This window comes from Dendrobates tinctorius, unplaced genomic scaffold, assembly GCF_039654945.1.
Source record: "Dendrobates tinctorius isolate UK_male_01 unplaced genomic scaffold, ASM3965494v1 ptg000104l, whole genome shotgun sequence".
NCBI classification, from domain to species: Eukaryota; Metazoa; Chordata; class Amphibia; order Anura; family Dendrobatidae; genus Dendrobates; species Dendrobates tinctorius.
Genome location: NW_027361772.1, coordinates 19,586,270 through 19,609,797, shown reverse-complemented (window position 1 = coordinate 19,609,797; position 23,528 = coordinate 19,586,270).

The window sequence follows — 23,528 nt, the reverse complement described above, 5'->3', positions numbered from 1 at the left end:
GATATTGGCCCAGACACAGGTGCACAATTAAATAAAGCTTGGGGCAGGGCGGGGCTGCTGTGTGTGTGCACAGCAGCCTAGATCCATCACAATGAACACAGAAAAATTATAGCGAACATAACCCAGTGTGCACGGCAATAGTGGTGGTGAGCCACAAACCAACATACAAGAAAAAAAAGGGGGGGAAGCCAGCACTGCTTAAGGTTAGAACGCATAAATTGAAATGCATATGCACATAATATCTAGCTGTATTCAAAAATGAGATATTTGGCAAAAAAATTGATCAATTCAATTGAGCCACCCCGCCGCGCCGAGGCAATCTCATGTGGGGGGTCCTACTCTACATTTTTAATAAATACTGTGCCATTACGGCCTCCTAAATACATTAAGAGCATGACCACATCAAGTGCAATCTGTACCTGAACATTTCTGGATCGCTCCCATGAAGCCAGATAAAGCAAGTGCAGATGAAGGCCAACCAGGTCTGAACATAGACATATCAGGATTGACCTCCACACATTGCCCGACCAGCAAACATAGATGAAGGGCGATATTGGCCCAGACACAGGTGCACAATTAAATAAAGCTTGGGGCAGGGTGGGGCTGCTGTGTGTGTGCACAGCAGCCTAGATCCATCACAATGAACACAGAAAAATTATAGCGAACATAACCCAGCGTGCACGGCAATAGTGGTGGTGAGCCACAAACCAACATACAAGAAAAAAAAAGGGGGGGAAGCCAGCACTGCTTAAGGTTAGAACGCATAAATTGAAGTGCATATGCACATAATATCTAGCTGTATTCAAAAATGAGATATTTGGCAAAAAAATTGATCAATTCAATTGAGCCACCCCGCCGCGCCAAGGCAATCTCATGTGGGGGGTCCTACTCTACATTTTTAATAAATACTGTGCCATTACGGCCTCCTAAATACATTAAGAGCATGACCACATCAAGTGCAATCTGTACCTGAACATTTCTGGATCGCTCCCATGAAGCCAGATAAAGCAAGTGCAGATGGAGGCTAACCAGGTCTGAACATAGGTAATACAGATGGTTAGCACTTGGCCAGAGGGTTCGAGTTCGCGGTGCCAGTGAGAAGGAACGGATAGTCCCAGAATCGCATAAACAATGTATAGTCACTGCACACGCTGATTGTACTTAATGTGAAGTAAATTTATTGCTTGACAGTGAGGAAGCGACATCAAACGCTTCCTCACTGTCAAGCAATAAATTTACTTCACATTAAGTACAATCAGCGTGTGCAGTGACTATACATTGTTTATGCAGGTCTGAACATAGACATATCAGGATTGACCTCCACACATTGCCCGACCAGCAAACATAGATGAAGGGCGATATTGGCCCAGACACAGGTGCACAATTAAATAAAGCTTGGGGCAGGGCAGGGCTGCTGTGTGTGTGGTTGGCCTTTATCTGTACTTGCTTCATCTGGCTGCACGGGAGCGATGCAGACATGCTTCAGGTGTGGATTGCATTTGACATGGTCTTGCTTTTAAAATATTTAGGAGGCCACAATGGCACAGTGAATAATAAAAGTGAATAATAAAAATGTAGAGTAGGACCCCCCATATGAGATTGCCTTGGCGCGGCGGGGTGGCTCAATTGAATTGATCAATTTTTTTGCCAAATATCTCATTTTGAATACAGTCAGATATTACATGCATATGCATTTCACGTTATGCGTTCTAACCTCAAGCGGTGCTGGCTTCTCCCCCCTTTTTTTTGGGAAAATTATGTACCTCATGATGGAACAGATGTATTAAGAAATCTGTTTTTTTCTATAAGTAACACTGCATAGTCTATGCATAATAATATGTCTGCGTCTGGTATCATTTGGCGGAGAGAGTATCTGGTTGACATTTGATGAGGCTATTATTTATTGTCACTTTATTCATTGCATAGAAGACTGGGCGAGGATAAATCTCGGCCTTCCCAATGATTGATATGGTGCAGAGAGCACATTTATGTCAGTAATTCTCTCTGACATTGCAGTGTACTTAAGGTTAAATGTGCGTCCTTACACGTGTGTATTATTTGTGCTGCTGAAGTTTCTCAGTCTTCCTATAGTTGATGGGGGATTAAACCCAGGTATGAATTGGTGGCAGCTTATGATGTTTTCTACTACGAGATAAGTTCCATTGGAAGCTGCATCCAGTGTGAATTGTGGTTTAACCCCTTTTTTTTTATAAATTATAGAATAGGTTATTTAAGCCCAAGTATTTTCGTCTACTGCAGCTCGCTGTATTTTTGACTACGAGATAAGTCTCATTAAAGCTGCAATTTCTCAATTTTTGAGATAAGACTGTATTCATACTACAAGATAAGGTTTACAGCACTATAGCACTTTTTTATTGAGACTCATTGTCTCTTCACTTTTGTTTTGTTTTTTTTCGGTACCATAGGTGTGTGTGTGTTAATTTTTTGTGTCCCTTTTTTTGAATACGCTGGGTGGTCTAGGGTGTAATTAGGGACGCCGACCTTGAGCGGGGGCGCCATATCGTCTACAACTAGGGTGCCAACCTCCATGGTCAGGAAGGGTCACTATAGGGCCTAATAGGGCAATCTAGCCTTTTTGCCCCTGTACATATATGGTAAAATTTTTTCTATATAGATAACTGACCTTTGACCCCCTGGTACATTTAGATATTCATATATGGGTTGTTTTAATGACTCTAGTAAAAGTTAAATTTTAAGGGTTTTTTTTGTTTTGGTGCTTTCTGGTTTGACAATTGATTTTTGAACCCCGATTATTGTGTTTTCGAGGTTTTTTCATATTAATCCTTATACTGCAAGGGTAAGCAGTAAGCACATTATCATTGATCAGGACACCAATATTAGACTGGTGTGTCAAAACATAGAAAAGGCTTGATCTCACCCAATTGGCTGGGGAATATCCCAAGTTTGTATACTCCACCAATTTACTATAGGTACAGTCAGGCAACCTTCAGCCACGCCCCCTTCAATCACAATCTTACACTCAGTGGGCCGCGCCTCACACTGCGCCTCATCGTCCTCCGGAACGTACCTCCCATTTTGGGCTGAACTCTGGCTGCTGGGCCCATCCTTTCTTGGGCTCTCACTCGTGGGGACTGAACATCTTTATGTACTCTCGGGTGTCGTCCAGGCCCACGATAGGCAGCTTTTCTTCTTCTTTCACTGTTGCCATCGCCATATTAGAATCCATGCTTCGGGCTGCCATTTTGGATTTCATGTATTCCAGACAGTGGTCTTCCATATGTGCAATGAGCCATATATTCCCCGCTTTCTTCGTGCGAGGCACTCTCATCCTGCCAACTGCACCAAATGTAAGATGCCCAATCTGAGCTCTATGATATGTAAGGTGCCCAATCGAGGTAGTCGTGGGCTTACTTCTGTTCCCACTCGCGTTCACATCCTACAGCCAGGGGGTCACACATATGATTCACCTTCTCCCCTACCCACTGTATACACTTCACATACCGATGCCAAAGCACTAAGAGCACTTTATGCCATAAGGTCTGAAGAATAAGAGGTTGGATTCTGTAATAAATATATACTATACACTTCACTGTTAACCGGTTGAGGGCACTAATGTGGAAACACATGGTCTTTTTGTGATATTGATAATTTTTTTGTTTTTACATACCTAATTAAAGGTTAAGTTTTAATATCCCCATTTTGCTATAACGTATCTTTACTATATGGGTCAGATATAATTCCCTGCTTTACATTATTGTTTCAGCTCCCCCTTGGCGGACTTCTCTTTCAGCATTCCATTTGAAGACCTTCTGATTCTGCTCTAGGATGTCTTCCCAGGTATGCGGGTGCACCAAAGCTGCTGCATACCAGCCTCACTGACACCTGCAATTTATGAGTTCTACGATCTCCCCTGGACGTAGATTGTGTAACCGTGAGGGTAAAAACTTTCTCTTCACCAGGTCACAGCTGACGTAGACCTTGTCCTCGGTCCATTCCGCCTCAAGAAATCCATACCCCCTTCTGATGTCGAACTCAACAACTCGTCCGCGGGTCTGGGAAACCTCGATTGATTCTCAACGAGCTGCGTTAGACCCTTCGAGTCATCCCCACAGGAACAGGTAAGTCCAGTTCCTTTGCTCCAATAAACTCATGGAGGAAGGACCCTCAGCCAGCCACCGCGACTTGTGGTTGTAGTGATACTCAACCAGTGGGGTACTCATGATACTCTATCCCCCTCCAGTGAATAAATGGGGCATTTCTCTGGCCTAACCTAAAGGCCCCGTTATATTTAGCGATGCACCAGCGATCCCGACCACGATATGACTCGGTCAGGATCGCTGGTGCATCACTAAATGATCGCTAGTGAGCTGCCAAACAGGCAGATCTCACTATAAATGCAGCAGCGGTCGGCGGTCGTACTCACCTGTCAGACGCGGCGAGGGTGACCGTCTTCCCTCTGCGTCCATGGCTCTCTCGTCGGCGCCAGCAGGAAGCCGCCGACGACCAGGCCGATCTCGCGCGATCAGCGATAACCAGAGGGGGAGCCAGTCGGAGGTGAGTATCACATGTAGCTATATCGCTAGTGATATCGCTGCTGCGTCACAAAATCGGTGACGCTTTAGTGATATCGCTAGCAATATCGCTATGTGTAAAGGGCCCTTTACCTTACCTGCTTTGTCCCGGGGGTGATGATTTCTAGCATCTCCTTCTCATCACCCACCTCTAAAAAGATTAAGGCCCAAAGTGGCTCCACTTGGTCTCAATGACAATTTTGGTTTTGCTGCTTTTCTCCAATGCTTTAATTATTAGTGTATTAGTATCAATTTCTGTTTTATGGGTAGGGAGGTTATCTGTTGTTATGTTGATTTTCACCGTTACTTTTTTAGATCTTCAGTCTTACCTCGAGATTTTCCGATGCTGGATTCCGAGTGTTTGGGCCTTACTTTTTTCATGTGGTTGGTGAGGATGAGTGACTCCATCATTTGCTGGAAATTCATACGTGAATTCTAGATTCGGCTCTAGCAACTTTGGTGCTGCCTTCTATCAGTTGCTGCATTTTTCACACGGTGGACTTTCCCATTTTTACATTTTATTATTAACTAGCTGAAGAGCCCGGCGTTGCCCGGGAATAGTAACTAACTGTGGTTATTTATAACAAATTATAATGATTATATTGCACATAAAAACATTTCACATCATATATGCAACACTACAGATTTGCAACACAAATTAACTAAACGATTACCCAAATATTGATAGTATTTTATTTTCAACTCATTCAAGAGCCTTTTGATAAACAACATTTTTGGTTTTTCTTTTCGGTGCAAAGATGAACATATTTTTGGCAGTTCCAACTCTTGAACAGGTCACGTAAAGTCGACCGTGAGAAAAGCATGGAGATTGCAAATCGATCCCTACTATTTCAAGGACTGTCCCTGAGCCTTGTTAATGGACATTGCAAATGCCAGTTGAAGTGGAAACTGGAGGCGTTTAAAATCAACAGGCAAATCAGATGGAATGAATGGAATTCTTGGAATTAAAATGTCCTCACCTTTGGCACATACTGTTGCTGAGCTGTGTATCTAATCCTATCCTGTAGGATACTGTCTCCCGAGTAGTGTTGAGCGACTTTTGTTTTTTTAGGGTCGAGTTTCGTTTCATGAAACCCGACTTTTCCAAAAGTCGGGTCGAGCAAAATCGGCCGACTATAGGGAAAAGTCGGGGTCGTCCCGAAACACGAAACCCAATGTAAGTCAATGGAGAATTAAAGTCGGCAGTGAGAGGAGGACAGGAAACACACCAACAGTGCCCATTTGAATGCCAAAAGCATAAATTCTTGTTACTGAAGCTTGTCAACCTTAATTAACTTCATAATACTAGTTACGCACTGAAAAATGGGGGTTATTTGGCTACAGTTGTGGGGGGGAGGGCTGGCTCCAGGTTTTCGTGGGCCCAGGGCCAAAGAGCGCCCCTTTAACACATACCATAACTCATGATGCTCCGATACGGCAGAGAAATAGCAGTATAGTGCAATGAAAAATACTTCACTTCTTACATCTCATGACTGATATCCATTTTAAATTCTCCAATACCTCCAAAAACGGACAGTATATGACTCCATACAGTATTATGGCCAGCGCTTAGTGCGCTATACAGAGTAATGAGGCCCATATATTTCTTCATACGGAATCATTATTCCCATATAATGTTTCAAACCGTATATGATGAGCTCCACATAATGCTACAGTATATGTTGGTCCCAATGGATGAAGCTCCACTGTCTTATGGGCCCAAATAATGCTCCATATATAATGGGCCCCATTTCTACTGCTCTAGTGTATAATGGGCCCTGTAAATGCTGCTCCAGTGTCTGATGTCCACCTTTGGAATGCTCCAGTGTATGGTGGGCCCCATATATCATTCACCAGAGTATAGTGCTCCCCAAAAATTACTGTCCCAACATTGAAAACAATTACATAAGTATCCTTGCTAGGGAATCCCTGCACTACTCTGAACTCCTTGTCGTCCCCACCTTCCATCTCACTGCACTTGGCTGTTTAGGTCATCCCACCGGCAGAGACACTTTTGCGTACTATGCGGTGCCCTGTGCCAGTGCCATCGCCCATGAGTATGCCCCCCCACCTGCTCAAGGAACCTGCACTTTCATCTGCACCTTCCTCTTCGTCACCGTGTAAGGTGGTATAGTATGCGGGAAGGGGAACCTGAGTTTCCTCTGGGTCAGATTCTGGCTGTGTAGAGTGCGAGGGGAATGTAGTGGTCTGGGTCACTGTACCAGCAGCATCATCCAGCAGTGGCTGGGCCTCAGTTCACTTGTGGCGTCCCCAAGAGTACGGTCGCCACTGTGGTATTGCCTTCCTCCTAGGGAGTGTGTTGTCAAGCTTGGGAGCAACAAAGGATTTCTCTAGCAGTGAAACCAACACACAACACATTTCCCACTCCTGGCCAGCAGGGAGACCTCTGAACCTGACTGCTGAGGAGCTGCTCTCTGTGGTCGGGAGGAGGTAAGTTAGGGCACTCTGTGCAGGGAAGGGGAGCTGGAGGATGAGCAGAGTTAAGGCTCACTCCTAGCTGGAGCACATGGTCCGGATTCCGGTCTCTGAGTTTGTAGGGACACTGACGTTCCTGCAGCAGAAACCGGGGGAAGTAGCATCTATAAGTGCTTTGTACCCAACTAAGGCTCGGAGGCCCCAGCATCGACGTGTGCGAGGCAGAAGGAAAAGGCTACATACAAGTAAAGTCTGAGGAACATCTGTTAGACAGGAGGCGTTTCAGTGAACCACGGCCCTGTGAGTGCTTCCCCCACAAGCGCTAGAAAGGAGACGTTCAGGAAGGTACATGTTGGCGGAGTGTGGGAAGGGAGCTTTCCATTCTGGTCCCGGAGGTTGGCAGAGGTCCTGACCCGGAGGACACAGCACGGAGGCAGGCATCTGTGTAACCTGCAGACTGTGAGTAAAGCTTTGGAGCTGCACGCTCTGGTGTCCTACAGTTATTCCAGCACCGCTACATCTGGATACCAGCACCTACATCCGCCTGTGTCTTTCCCCCATCACTACATCTACACTTCCCTGGGACTCCATCTCCACCTGTGGGGAGCTTCACCATCTTTGCTGCACAACACCATCAGTCCCAGAGGATCTGCATGCAGCGTCGGCCTAACATCTATGTTGCCGAACACCACAGGTGGCGTCAAACTATCTATATAAACTCTTTACCATTATACCACGCCATTTACATGGGCGCCCAGGGCCACCGTCCGGGTCACCGCTGCTGTGACACATCCCACTGACACCGGCCCGGTACCGAGTACCCCACAGCCCTGGGAGGGCGACCCATATGCCGACTGCTGATCGGGCGGCGTTATTCCCACGAACCTCCAAACAGCGTCCCTGAAGGCAAAGTTTTTGGTTTCCGGGGGCAGTATGATTGCAAAGCTGAACCTTAAAGGAATGTCCAAAAGGGCACCACCAGGAGTGGAGCCTGTGGCTTAATTGGATTGCACCCGGGAAACCACTACCATACAAGCTACAGAAAAGATGGACAGATTGCAAGCTTTGTCGATTCTGTGTGTGGTGTGGTATGTCCGTTTGTAGCTGTGCTAGCGATTTCTCAGCTTTATTCCATTAACGACCGAGACTCCGGCATGGCCCCGCGGTACGCGTCAAGCTTACTAGAGGGATACGCGAGGCTGTGGCACGTGAGATAGAGCAATAACAGGTCTAGCATTCCCGTACATGTCCAGGGCTGCATGCACGCTACACTGAAAGGACCAGCTTTTGTCGCTTACAGGTGCAGATAACCTGCTGAACTCCGTTAGTGATGGGGATCTGGGATTCAGATTATTCCCCGCGAACGATGATTTCCCAGTAAGTTCAGGTCAACCGCAATTCCGGAGTTAGGCCTAACCGTCATTCCTGAAAAAATTACGTGTCCAAACCACAGGTGCTGTAGCTTGCTTAACAGCTCGGCAGCCGTTCTCAGGCCCAGTATGGATTCAACAACATTGTAGAAAGTTGATAAAGGGTACAGTTTCACCGGATAACACGTATATATGTAGCCTAGTTTACACATTAAAAATATATGTCTATAGATCAGGAGGCAGACTCAGATGTTCTCAAGCCCAGTATGGATTTGACCAGATTGTACAAAGTTGAGAAAGGGTACTTTATCACTGGATAGCAGGTATATATAGCATAGTTTTAACATGTAAAATCTCCGTGTTCTCAGTATGGATTACACAGCAATCTAAAAAGTGAAAAAAAGGAAATGCATTTGAGGCGTACACAACTATATACTTTTGGTGTTATTTTTAAATCTTCATATATATTTCTGTCTCAGTAATACAGTCCAGCCTCTCCGCAATAGGAAATGAGATGCATACAATCAGGCCCGGATTGGCAATATAACCAACCGGGCATTTTCCCGCTGGGCCGCTGTCACGTGGGCCGTGGGCGGCAGCGCCCGATCATCTGGCCGCTTGCCAGCTGCTGCGGCCACTGTTGCTCCTGCCGCCGGCCCTCTGCGGGCATGGCGGTGATAGTTTCAAGTTCCTCCCGCACTGCAGGGAGATAAGCCGCCACGCCCCCCCCACGCACCCCATCCTCGCCGCAGCATGAGACCCCCCCGCCCCCGCAGCCACTCACAGCGTCGCACTCACTTGCCTGCTCGCTCTGTTCGCAGGACCTGTGATGAGGTCACAGGAGGGGAGGAGTCAGGGGGTCACATGATCATCAGGAGCCTTTGTCCAGACCCCCGATCATGTCACCCCTGACTCCGCCCCTCCTGTGACCTCATCACAGGTCCTGTGCGCTCAGCCTTGCCTCTACGGTCTGCAAGACTCTGCTTTGCTGTTGTCATGGTGCTGGTTGAGGTATGTATGTGTGGGGTCAGGATTTAGTGTGGATGTAGCAGAGCTGTGTGTGTATGAGGTGTACGGAGCGGAGCCGTGAGTGTACGAGGTGTACGGAGCGGAGCCGTGTGTGCGAGGTGTACGGAGCGGAGCAGTGTGTACGAGGTGTACGGAGAGGAGCCGCGCGTGTACGAGGTGTACGGAGAGGAGCCGCGCGTGTACGAGGTGTATGGAGAGGAGCCGCGCGTGTACGTGGTGTACGGAGAGGAGCCGCGCGTGTACGAGGTGTACGGAGCGGAGCCGTGTGTGTACGAGGTGTACGGTGCGGAGCCGTGTGTACAAGGTGTACGGAGCGGAGCAGTGTGTACGAGGTGTACGGAGCAGAGCAGTGTCTACGAGGTGTACGGAGCAGAGCAGTGTGTACGAGGTGTACGGAGCGGAGCAGTGTGTACGAAGTGTACGGAGAGGAGCCGCGCGTGTACGAGGTGTACGCAGAGGAGCCGCGCGTGTACGAGGTGCACGGAGCGGAGCCGTGTGTACGAGGTGTACGGAGCGGAGCAGTGTGTACGAGGTGTACGGAGCGGAGCAGTGTGTACGAGGTGTACGGAGCGGAGCAGTGTGTACGAGGTGTACGGAGCGGAGCAGTGTGTACGAGGTGTACGGAGAGGAGCCGCGCGTGTACGAGGTGTACGGAGAGGAGCCGCGCGTGTACGAGGTGTACGGAGAGGAGCCGCGCGTGTACGAGGTGTACGGAGCGGAGCCGCGCGTGTACGAGGTGTACGGAGCGGAGCAGTGTGTACGAGGTGTACGGAGCGGAGCAGTGTGTACGAGGTGTACGGAGAGGAGCCGCGCGTGTACGAGGTGTACGGAGAGGAGCCGCGCGTGTACGAGGGGTACGGAGAGGAGCCGCACGTGTACGAGGTGTACGGAGAGGAGCCGCGCGTGTACGAGGTGTACGGAGAGGAGCTGCGAGTGTACGAGGTGTACGGAGCGGAGCAGTGTGTACGAGGTGTACGGAGCGGAGCAGTGTGTACGAGGTGTACGGAGCGGAGCAGTGTGTACGAGGTGTACGGAGAGGAGCCGCGCGTGTACGAGGTGTACGGAGAGGAGCCGCGCGTGTACGAGGTGTACGGAGAGGAGCCGCGCGTGTACGAGGTGTACGGAGAGGAGCCGCGCGTGTACGAGGTGTACGGAGCGGAGCCGCGCATGTACGAGGTGTACGGAGCGGAGCCGTGTGTGTGTACGAGGTGTACGGAGAGGAGCCGCGTGTACGAGGTGTACGGAGCGGAGCCGTGTGTGTGTACGAGGTGTACGGAGAGGAGCCGCGTGTACGAGGTGTACGGAGCGGAGCTGCGTGTACGAGGTGTACGGAGCGGAGCCGCGCGTGTACGAGGTGTACGGAGCGGAGCCGCGCGTGTACGAGGTGTACGGAGCAGAGCCACGCGTGTACGAGGTGGACGGAGTGGAGCCGTGTGTATGGAGTGGAGCCATATGTGTACGGGATGTACGGAGCGGAGCCAAGTGTGTACAAAGCATACAAAGCGGGCTTTTCCCACGGACACAGGAGTACACGGCGGAGCCCCGAGGAGCATTTTAAAACACACACATGACGTTCCACCTGAAGTGATGTGCTGGAAGCTGACCGGAAATGAGAATTTCTTGAGGAGATTGTGACGGAACCAGGAATGCTTCAGAGATCCATCACCGTGTCCTCCTCCGACAGCGCAGACAGCAGGATCGCCTTGGAATCGGGGATGTCGGCCATGTAAGCGGATCATGATAGGTCCTGCACCGGGAGGCTCAGGTGGGCACTACAATGGGAGCCGGGCTGCTATAGTATCTTTGTAGAATCTTTCTTTATTTCTTTCTCTCTTTTTCTTTCTTTCTCTGTTCTTTCATTCTCTGTTCTGTCTTTCCCTCATTTTCTTTCTGTCTGTTCTTTCTTTCTCTCTCTAATCTTTCTTTTTTCTCTCTCTGTTCTTTCTTCCCCTCTTTCTTTCTTTTTCTTTCCTCTCTTTCTCTCTGTTCTTTCTTTCTTTTCTTTACTTCTTTCTTTCTCTGTCTGTTCTTTCTCTGTCTCTCTCTGTCTGTTCTTTCTTTCCCCTCTTTCTTTCTCTCTCTGTTCTTTCTCTGTCTCTCACTGTTCTTTCTTTGTCTCTCACTGTTCTTTCTTTCCCCTTTCTTTCTCGCTCTCTCTGTTTTCTTTTTTCTCTCTCTCTCTGTTTTCTCTCTTCCTTAGTGCCAGTCAGTGTGCCCATAATGCCAGCCACTGTGCCCTCAGTACCAGTCAGTGTGATCAGCAGTGCTAAATGGGTGCGATTAGGTGTGGACATGGGTGTGACTAGTTGTGAAATGGGTGTGGCTGGGCGTGGCCAAAATTTGCAGCGGCGCGCTATGCGCGCCGCAGTCTTTGTCCATCTTTCCCTTCTTCAAAAGTTGGGAGGTATGATAGGGGCGGCTATGACCAGGGGGTCTGGTTGCCCAATAGAGAGCAGCTCTGCCAGGAATTCTGTAATCATGCATACAAAAGGGGACAGAGCTTTGGGAGGAGTACTGTACCTAAAAGCAATAAATAGGACTGAGCTGAAATACTGGGCACAGCTGTGACTACATGTTATATAGTTGTGTTAATCTCCTCTCACTTCTTGTAAACTACAAGTGTACAAAGATATTATGTAGTCACTATGTGACTAGTGGGCCTGTGTAACTTCAAATGCCAGGGCTGAATTTTAGTCCCAGTCCGGTCCTGCATACAATTAATGACATAAAGGCTATTGATTGCAGAAATCTAGGAATTATTATTCACGGGAAAAACTTCCGTCACAATTCTCATAGGCGATGCTGACCCTCAATTAATTTGTGTGTTGAGACAGTGAAAACATTTTTTTGTGAATAAAGTCTTGCTGTATCGCACTTCCATTGATTCCATCACTGTTACTCATCTCAATCCAATTTTTATCACAGGGATCGATGTAAACATGGTGCTCACTGGCTATCATGATCTGTCACGTAACTTTGGAGTGCAAAAGACAGAGGCCACAGGCCATAGGGGATTCTACAGTATTTGATTGGCATGAGAGGGCACATTTTGAAATGTGCGCCGGAATGTCACACGTTTGTGAGTAGGAAAACTGTGAAAGCTGATGATAAACCACCACTGCATGTAATTTGTGAGTCGACGTCCATAAGAAATGGAAGCCACTGATCATCTGGAGCTAGAGCCCGGCCATCAGGACAGGGCATAGCTACATCTTAACCATCATCTTTCAGTTCAATCAATTTGTAGTGGCAGTCCCAGTGAAGGATTTGACAGCCCAGACTACACAGCGGAGGAGCAGGGAGAGGTAAACATTGCAAATGCTGGGGCCCTGCCCAACCAAGGGGGGCACACTCGTGGGCGTCGGTACTGGCACTGGGCCCCTCATAGTACGGCGGTGTGTCTGACGGCGGGTGTGCACCACCACTGTCAGAGACACTTGATTGCACTATGAGGGACCCTATGCCAGTGCCCGCGCCCAAGAGTCGGCCTACCCACCTGTTCAGGGCAACGGCAACTCGCACGGTTTTGTGCGCTAGGTGGTGACCCCGGCCATGGGGGGTGCCGCTCACTTAGGGAGGTTTACAAAGTGGCATATGTAGATGTGGGTCATTCAGCTGCTGCAAAAGGCGAAATAGGTCAAGTTCGCGGAATAGGAGGAGGACCAAAGCAAGCCATTTTTCTGGCAACCTATGTGTCATCAAGGGAAGGTGGGACAAAATCCTTGGAAACCCATGCGTGGTTCATTTTAATGAAGGTTAGATCATCCACATTTTGGGTTGACAGACGGGTCCTTTTTTCTGTCAGTATTGATCCAGCTGCACTGAAGACTCTTTCCGATAGTACACTTGCAGCTGGGCAAGCGAGCTCCTGTAAGGCATATTGTGCCAATTCAGGCCAGGTGTCCAGTTTAGCGGCCCAATAGTCAAAGGGGAATGACCTGTGCGGGAGAACATCGATATGGGAGGAAAAGTAGTTGTTAACCATAGTTGACAACTGCTGTCTCCTGTCACTTTCTATCGATGCAGTATTACCAGTTGTGTGAGCGGTCCGTGAAAAATCAGTCCACAACATTGTCATGAAACCCCTGTCTCCAACGTCACTTCTGCTGTGTGCACCACGAACACCTCTGCCAAGCTGCCCCCGGCCCGTATGGCTCGTGTGAGAACCATCACCGCTGCTGTGTGCTGGGAATGCCTCAACCAACCGGTTAACCAGAGTTGCTTGTTTAGTAGCCAATATTAGGTCAAGGTTCTCCTGTGGCATGATGTTTTGTAATTTGCCTTTATAGCGTGGATCCAGGATGCTGGCCAACCAGTAGTCGTCATCGTTCATCATTTTGGCAATGCGTGGGTCCCTTTTTAGGATCTGCAATGCATAATCTGACATGTGGGCCAATGTTCCCGGTGTCAATGATGCACTGCGAGTGCTGGGTGGAGGAGCACTTTCTGGCAAATCCACATCCCTCCAGTCACACAAAAACCCTGTACCAGACCTTGCCATGCCAACATTTTCACTTGCCCCACAAGATGCATCCTCCTCCCCTAAGTAATCATCCCCATCATCATCCTCCTCCTCCTCTTCTTCCTCCACCTCGTCCAGGAGAGGTCCCTGAGCAGACAATGGCTGAATGTCATCAAGGATTCCCTCCACCTCTTCCTCCTCGTCAACATTGGCTGCAGACGCCTGCTCCTTAAGGTGCGTCAAAGTTTGCATGAGCAGACGCATAAGTGGGATGCTCATGCTTAGGATGGCGTCGTCTGTGCTTACCAGCTGTGTGCATTCCTCAAAACACTGAAGGACTTTACAGAGGTCTTTCAGCTTCGACCACTGCACACCTGTCAACTCCATGTCTGCTCTCAAAGTGCCTGGCCATGTATCCTCCCACAAATGCATTATGGCCTGCCTCTGCTCGCACAGCCGCTCAACCATGTGCAGGGTGGAGTTCCACCTTGTTGCAATGTCGATAATGAGGCGGTGGTTGGGAAGGTGGAGCAATCGCTGCAGCTTCTGCATACGAATGGAGTGTACAGGCGACCGGCGGATGTGCGCGCACAGTCTTCGCACCTTCTGGAGCAGGGCTGTTAACTCCGGATAATTATTGAGGAAGCACTGCACCACCAGGTTCAAGGTGTGAGCCAAGCAAGGTATGTGGCTGAGTTTTGAAAGGGCTATGGCTGCCACAAAATTACGGCCGTTATCACTAACTACCTTGCCTGCCTCAAGATGTACACTGCCCAGCCATGACTCAGTTTGTCGCTGAAAGTACTCGGCCAGCACCTCGGCAGTGTGTCTGTCGCCCAAACACATCATCTGCAACACAGCCTGCTGACGCTTTCCACTAGCTGCTCGATAGGGGGACACCTCATGTGCAACAGTGGCAGCTGCAGATGGACCCCTCGTACGACTGCGCTCTGTGGACGAGCTTTCGCTTCTGGAGGAGGAGGGTCGAACGCCTACAGCCAACTGTTTCCTATACCGTGGGCTAGGCAGCACTGTCCCACCACCGCTGTCCCCTGTGGACCCTGCATCCACCACATGACTGCTTGAGTGCATGGACAATGCGGTCTTTCACACGATGGTGGAGGGCTGGGATGGCTTTGCGAGAGAAGTGGCGACTGGGTAGGTCATAGCGTGGTACTGCATAGGCCATGAGTTCACGGAAAGCTGCGCTTTCCACCAACCGATAGGGCACAAGAGTACTTTCTTGACCTACTCATAGTGTCTGGGAGGGTGAGCTGGACAGGGCGGACTGAGAGAGTGTTGATGATGGTGATGGAGTTGGTGTTCTTTCTGATGGCCTAGATTCAGTCTTTCGTTGATATAACAGTGGGATTCCCTGACTGCTGTGGCCTTGCAATGACACCTCAACAGTTGCTGCTGTGCTAACCGGTGGGCTTACAGTGGGGGAAACAATGTAGCGTTGCTGACTACCTTCTTTGTGATCAGTTGCACATGTGGTACTTGAGGTTTGGTGTTGTGTCCACGCTTGCAAGTGCATGCTGGTTAAATGTCTAAGCATGCAACTGGTATTCAAATTTTTCAGATTTTTCCCTCAGCTAAAGGTCTTTGCACACTTCTTACAGATAACCTTGGCCTGATCATGAGGATTTTGTTCAAAAAAGTGCCACACTGCACTCTTCCTACTTTGGCAGACATTTTGTGGCCTAGCACGCTGTGATATTTTGACCCTCTGGACAAGCTGTCCAGCAACTCTTTTGATTTTTGGAACTTGTCTTTGGAGTGCTCCGGGCCTGCCAGATAATAGCTGTTGCGATGTCGATGTCTGCTGTGGATGCTCCTCCTCCTCATCTGAGCTATTGGAAGCAGCACCCTCTTCCCCCAATGGATGCCAATCTGGGTCAACAACTGGGTCATCCATCACCTCCTCTTCAATGTCATGTGCACCTTCTTCCCCCAATGGATGCCAATCTGGGTCAACAACTGGGTCATCCATCACCTCCTCTTCAATGTCATGTGCACCTTCCTCTGTGTCACCGTGTATGGTGGTATAGTGTGCGGGAAGGGGCACCTGAGTCTCATCAGGGTCAGAATCTGGCTCTGTACAATGCGAGGACAATGCAGTGCTCTGAGTGAATGTACCAGCAGAATCATCTATCAGTGGCTGTGCATCAGTGCACTCCATGTCAGATTCATCTTGGCCTGGGTAATTCATCATTTCACTTGATAATCCAGGCATGGTATGTGAAAACAGCTCCATGGAGTAATCATTAGTATGGCCTGCGTCATACTTCAATCTTGGTTGGGGTGAAGGACACAAGGAAAGGTGTGGTACATGAGCCTCCAATGACGACTCAGTGCTTTTATTTTTTACAACTTCAGAAGAGGAGGCGATAGAGCTGGAGGCTGAGTCAGCAATGTAAGACAAAACTGTTCCTGAAGCTCTGGCTTTAAAAGCGGTTTGCCAACTCCTAGAAAACTAAGCCTTCGAGGCCTTGTGGAGCCAGACGATGACGCAGGCTCAACACCTCCTGCATTCGGTCCTATTTTGCTTTTGCCACTACCATCAGATCCACCACCAACACCATCATTACCAGCTGCCAACCCCCGCCCAATTCCACGGCCTCTTCCACCAGCCTTCCTCATTTTTGGTAGAAATGTAGACAAAATCCAACAAACTATATAGTAATGTAAAACAAGGTACAAGGTGTTTATAGGACAGGGGAGATTTTGAATTTCTGCACACACTTGTGGACACTGGACACTTTTGGATTGTGTGAGGCCCACTGAATATCACAGCGCTATGTCACAGGCTCGATGTCGCAGGTGTGAAAAATGTCACTAGAGGATAATGGAGATTTTGAATTTCTGCACACACTTGTGGACACTGAACACTTTTGGATTGTGTGAGGCCCACTGAATATCACAGCGCTATGTCACAGGCTCGATGTCGCAGGTGTGAAAAATGTCACTAGAGGATAATGGAGATTTTGAATTTCTGCACACACTTGTGGACACTGGACACTTTTGGATTGGGTGAGGCCCACTGAATATCACAGCGCTATGTCACAGGCTCGATGTCGCAGGTGTGAAAAATGTCACTAGAGGATAATGGAGATTTTGAATTTCTGCACACACTTGTGGACACTGGACACTTTTGGATTGTGTGAGGCCCACTGAATATCACACCGCTATGTCACAGGCTCGATGTCGCAGGTGTGAAAAATGTCACTAGAGGATAACGGAGATTTTGAATTTCTGCACACACTTGTGGACACTGGACACTTTTGGATTGTGTGAGGCCCACTGAATATCACAGCGCTATGTCACAGGCTCGATGTCGCAAGTGTGAAAAATGTCACTAGTGGATAATGGAGATTTTGAACTTCTGCACACACTTGTGGACACTGGACACTTTTGGATTGTATGAGGCCCACTGAATATCACAGCGCTATGTCACAGGCTTGATGTCGCAGGCGTGAAAAATGTGACTAGAGGATAACGGAGATTTTGAATTTCAGCACACACTTCTGGACACTGGACACTTTTGGATTGTGTGAGGCAAGTGAATATCACAGCGCTATGTCACAGGCAGAAATTGGCTAGTGTATGACAAACTACAAGGTGTATATAGAATTGGGCAGAATAGGAATCTCCCTAGAGTGTAGGTCTGTAAGAACGGAACAAGTCCTCGACTTATCCTTACAGAGCGACACACAGATAGCTTCACTGTGGCCGTGATAACAGCCGTTACACAGTACTGAGAGGAGCGTGCACGTACACGGCTGTCCGGTGTACGTTAAATTGTCAAGCTCCATGTTTTTTAAGTATACGGACTGACACACGCTGTCTCTCTATAGTTTTGAATGTGATCAAACAGCAAATATATTTAACTGTTTGAAAACTAGACAAAACTAGAAGGTGCAGGTCTTTAAGAACGGAACATGTCCTCGACTTATCCCTACAGAGCGACACACAGCTTCACTGTGGCCGTGATAACAGCCGTTACACGGTACTGTGTGAGGAGTGTGCACCGCTGTATGGTGTGAAAAAATGCACGCTCAGTACCTCACCAGGACAAAAAAAAAAAAATTGGGATTGCTTTTAAAAAAGCAGTTTGCAGAGCAGTGGGTAAACAGCAATGCAGCCGTCAGGAAGCCTTAGAAGGCAGCCTAACAACCAACACCGCTGATCCAGCAAAATATAGCCTCCCCTTGCACTGCACACACAGTGACTGGTGTGTTGTACAGGCAAAATCGCTAGCAGCAGAAGCAGTTTTTGGTGTCTTCTTCCCTGCCTAACGCTCTCCCTACAAAATCATCAGCAGCAGCAGCTCTCCCTATTCTGAGATCAGCATGAGTAACATGGCGGTCGGCGTGCACGCCCTTTTATACCCCCTGTGACGCCCACCAAAGCAAGCCAATCACTTGCATGCCCTTCTGAAAGATGGTGGTGACCCCTGCCTATGTCATCACGTTGCCCACAGTGTCCGTGGATCCTGATTGGCTGAAAAAGAGCGCAAAACAAACTTTTGAAACGCGACTTTGGCGCTTAAGTCGCCGACCTCGTGGCCGACCTCATCCTAGGGTCGGGTTTCGTTTCATGAAACCCGACTTTGCCAAAAGTCTGCGACTTTTGAAATTTTTCGACCCGTTTCGCTCAACTCTACTCCTGAGCTGTGTATCTAATCCTATCTCGTGTGATACAGTCTGCTGAGCCGTATATCTAATCCTATCCTGTGTGATACTGTCTGCTAAGCCATGTATCTAATCCTATCCTATGTGATACAGTCTGCTGAGCCATGTATCTAATCCTATCCTGTGATACTGGGCTAAGTATCTAATCCTCTCCTGTGTGATACACTCTGCTGAGCTGTGTATCTAATCCTATCCTGTGTGTTACTGACTGCTGATCTTTGAATCTAATCCTATCCTGTGTGATACTGAGCTGTGTATCTAATCCTCTCCTGTGTGATACACTCTGCTGAGCCGTTTATCTAATCCTATCCTGTGTGATACTGGGCTCCCCCTGCAGTCTGTGTCAGAGGGTGGTCTGTGTTTGCACGGTAATAAATTGTGTTATTTCCAGCTGTACAGAAGGACAATAACACCATAGAAATGATAAGAATAATAGGCCTCAGTTACCACAACTGTCTACAAGGGAAACTGTTGCTCATAGCAACCAATCACAGCTCAGCTTCTTTTAAACAGCTCTGGTGAAATGAAAGATGCTTAGTGATTGGTTGCTATGTGGAGTGGGAGTGGCTGATACACACACATACATACACTCATTTTTATATATGTAGATTTAATTTCTTTATTTTTAATTTTCCTTTTGCAGCATAAGGACGTCCTTATGCCAATTATATAATACAACACTGATTGTGTAGTACGTGTGCCGACTGGGGGGGGTGGTCCCTTTCGGCTGCGGAACAGACGGGAGACAGATGCAGAAATCCGTTCAATCAGGTCCAAACTTTATTGGGTGTCCTCTTGACATCCACAGCAGACACAACAGCTTCTGCTCCCTGGCCTGGGTATCTGTCACCTTCCTTCAGCTTCTGTTCGAGAAGACCCCTGGGTTCCTTCACAGTGGCTGCCGTTAGGCCCACGGCCACAGCACTTCCCCCGTCCGAGTCTGCTTGCTGCAACACCTACTCACTCTTCGGTGTCCAGCCGTCCTGTGCCCCAGACCTCTGTTAGTCACTGCCGTCCCATCCTGCAGCTCTCCTCTCAGGGCCACCCCCTTCTCCTAGTCACCGTCTCTTCCTCTTCTGTCTTTCCTGAGCTTCTCCTGCCTCTGTCCTCTCCTGAGCTCTTCCCGCTTCTCTCTTCCTCCTGGGTGTCTGCCCTTCCCCTGGGACTCTCCTTCCTTATATCTCCTCTTTCTGGAAATCCCCTTCTCAGTCCCGCAACTCCGCCCACCATGACTATGCGGTTTCTTTAGCCTAAGACTTGCTATTGAGTCCTTTTCTCACTGCTCTCTGTCTCCATCTTGTGGCCAAAACCCAGTACTACACCATCTTTCACTAATTCTAGCTGTTGCCCCACACAATATACATACAAGTCAGAATAAAGCATTGTATACATCACCTCTTTGCATTTCCCTCTTTATCAGACAGGTCCATAGGTCAGTCCACCCCCTACAATTGTTCCACTTATTTTTAATCTATTTACATTTATGTCATTATGTATTTATCTATTTACCTTTATGTCATTAAGTTCTGCATAATATAAAAGGAACCATTTATATACACTGTCTTTTTGGATTTGATTTTCCATTCATTCACCTTATCCTGTAATGCTTCCCATTATTATTAGCTTTTACACATATTTGTTCCTTATTTCCCCACTTTGATTTTCATGCATACTGTTCTCCATCACTCTATTTATGCACGCACTACCACTCTTACATCCCGGGTATTCCATAGACTCTTTTTCACTGTCCCCACAGCCTGCCCTATAATTCCCACCACAGTTCATGGAGCTATCGGCAGTCGTGCGCACACATCATTGTGCACAGCCCCTGGACCTGTTCCGCTCCTGGCACCACAGACACTGCTGGCACACACCGCAGTCATCTTCTTGACTGTGGCGTTGGCTTGCGTGTCATCGATCGTAAGCGACTGGTCACGTGTTTGGGGCGTGCGCATGATGTATAGCGCCAGATCATACTGACCGTGAGCCTGCACCAGCTGTTTACTCACCACGACATCACACAGCCCCGCTCTGATAGGATATTATCCCTTGTAAGGCAGCGGTAGCACCGTAAGCAGTGAAGAGGCAGTGACCCACAAAGTTCAAACACAAAAGTCCCTTTAATGTGTTTCCTCACAGCATTAAAGTCCAATTCACACAAGTGCATATAACTAGCATCCATTTCCCCATTTGCAGAATATATATTATATGGCATCCTTCATTTTGCAGACACTAAACACGCCAGTCTGCCTCTGACTAGTTCCCATGGGTGTCTATGCGCCGTATCCAAGACTCTGTTCACACAGCATTACATGTTCCAGACACTACACACGCTAGTCCTTCTCTGACTCGTTCCCGTGGGTGTCTTGCACCACTGTATCCCAGTCTCTTTACTCACACAGTCATACACAGTCCAGGATATCCTCCGGATCACATCTGGGCACCATATCCACCTGTTTTGCAATCGTTACACACGCCAGTCTTCTTTCGGGCACAGGACATCCACTTCCGGGCACAGAACTGTCCACATCCGAGACCTGGCACCGTGGACTACTTGCATCTCTGTGTACACTGTGGGTTACCAGACCTCACTCTGGCCCTGACTCACCTGAGACTCCTCAGACTCATTAAGGCCTCACTCACTCCACACTAACCCTTTCCTGCAGGGCTTTCAGCCACATGGAAAACCTGGGTCTGGACTTGAACAGACTGCACAAACTACTGTACTATCATACTGCAATCTGTTTCATACACAATATCCAGAGCAGGTTTTCCCACCTCTGTCTTGGACATTAACATGTCCAAGACTAACACTTAGTTTTATTATCAGTTTGCATTGCAGTCACAGCTACGCCCGTGACTGCCATGCACACCTATGGCCTTCATACACCTCCGTGCATATTCTGGGGAGACGACACAGCGACCCCTACCTGTGACATCGGTCACTGCTTCTGTGGCGCCCCCAGGAGTATGGCCGCCACAGTGGCTTTGCCTTCCTCCAGGGAGGGTAATGCCAGGCTTGAAAGCAGTGAATAGTCTCTCTCGCAGTTAACCTATACATGCAACACAGTTCCACTCCAGGCCAGCAGGGGGGACTCTGAACCGGAATTGAGGGGAGGAGTGCTCTCTGAGGGCCAAGAGGAAGGAGTGGTCAGTTAGTGTGAGTAGGTCCCAATGTGCAGACGTGTGGAGAGAAGCTGGAGGTTGAGCTGAGGAAAGAGAGCGCATGAACTGGAGCCTGGTCTCCACGGTTGTACGGATACTAACGGTCCTGCAACAGAAACCAGAGGAGTAGGAGGCTGTAAATGCCCTACTCTCATCTAAGACTCGGAGGCACAACAGCACGGAGTGAGCCAAGAGAGGAATACGGCTACAGCTGTCTGCCATACGAGGAGTGCTAGTAGAAGAGAATTAGGAGGAACTTCAGTGTAACTCAGTACTAGGAGTACTTCATTCAAATAAGCGCTAGGAAGGAGACTGCACAGCCCTTCTGCTGAGAGAGAATCCTGAGCTGCTTCCAGGCTAGCTTGCTCCGGTACCATCTGTAATCAGGACCCTGGACTGCATTTATCAAGTAAAGGTACAGAAACTGCACCCCGCTGTGTCTTTGTCTGCTTCCTACCCTTCCGGCACTGTTACATCCCCGTGCCAACCACATCTACACTGCCCTGGGACTACAGCTTCACCTGTGGGGAGCTTGTACATCTTTGCTGCACCATACTATCAGTCCCAGTGGATCTGCATGCAGCGTCGGCTTAACATCTCACTTGCCGAACACCACAGGTGGCGTCACAAACTATTCCATTAACTACATTCCACCATTTCAATTTCCCCTATTAATTGGGCGCCCAGGGCCACGGACCGGGTCACCGCTGCTGTGACACGTCCCGCTGACACCGGCCCGGTACCGAGTACCCCACAGCCCTGGGAGGGCGACCCACTTTACCATTGCAATCCCAGCTATGCCTGTGACAGCAATGCATTCCCATGGCCTCAATACGCCTCCGTGCGTATCCTGGGGAGAACACACAGCGCCCCCTAGCTGTAACAGGGGTCACTGCCTCACATTTCCCCTTCCCCTGTGCAAACCTGTGAGGTTGAACACTTGACACCCCACATGGGCGCGAGACAGGGCATCCGCATGCCCCTGTGACATCCCCGCCCGACTGCACTAAGAAACCAAAGTAGGGTCCGGAACCACTGATCAGTACATGCATCCCTCCCCTTTGCGTTTCTCCTCCATACTTCATTATGGGACCACCCACCTCACCGTTCTCCGTTGCAGATGCCACACTCACTTTCACGTTTAACTGTAGATTTGGGACGGTTTTGGGTGGTCTCGACCTTGTTTATTTTGGGTTCAGTAACCCCGCTTCTTATCCTGTCACCTAAGTACTCGCCTTCGGGCCTCTGGTACTGTTTCCTCCATACCATTACCTGTGCCTTGGTGACTATATTACGCTGAAACTCCTCGGTCCGCGCCGGCAACTCCGAGTATCCATCTTTATTACGTCGCACCCGAACCTGAGCCTATTGACACTACGGTCTAGCGAGCACTTTATTTTACTCTGACCCCCGTCCACATCCTTGGCCGATGCCAGAGGGTTCTTCATGCACACGTCCCCAGTTGCCTCCGCGACCACACACTACCGGTTCTTCTCAGTGTTCTTTTTAAATTTATGTTTTTTACATCAGTTTCTCTGCATGGGACTCTGGAACTGAGCTGTCCCAAACTTACCAAGGGACATTTCCAGCTCTGGGTTCAGTGGAGTCTCCACGCCCTCTACTGCCACAACCTCTAGAGGGAGCCTATCGGACTTACACTCTGTCCCTGAGTTGGAGACCCCTGTGGCAGATATTTCAACATCTTCAGGTTCTACGCCCTACACAACATCCTTCACCTCTCCTGCCAACACCTCTAGGGGGAGCCGATCGGGATTACATTCTGTTCCTAGGTTGGCGACCCCTATGTGGGGTATCTCAA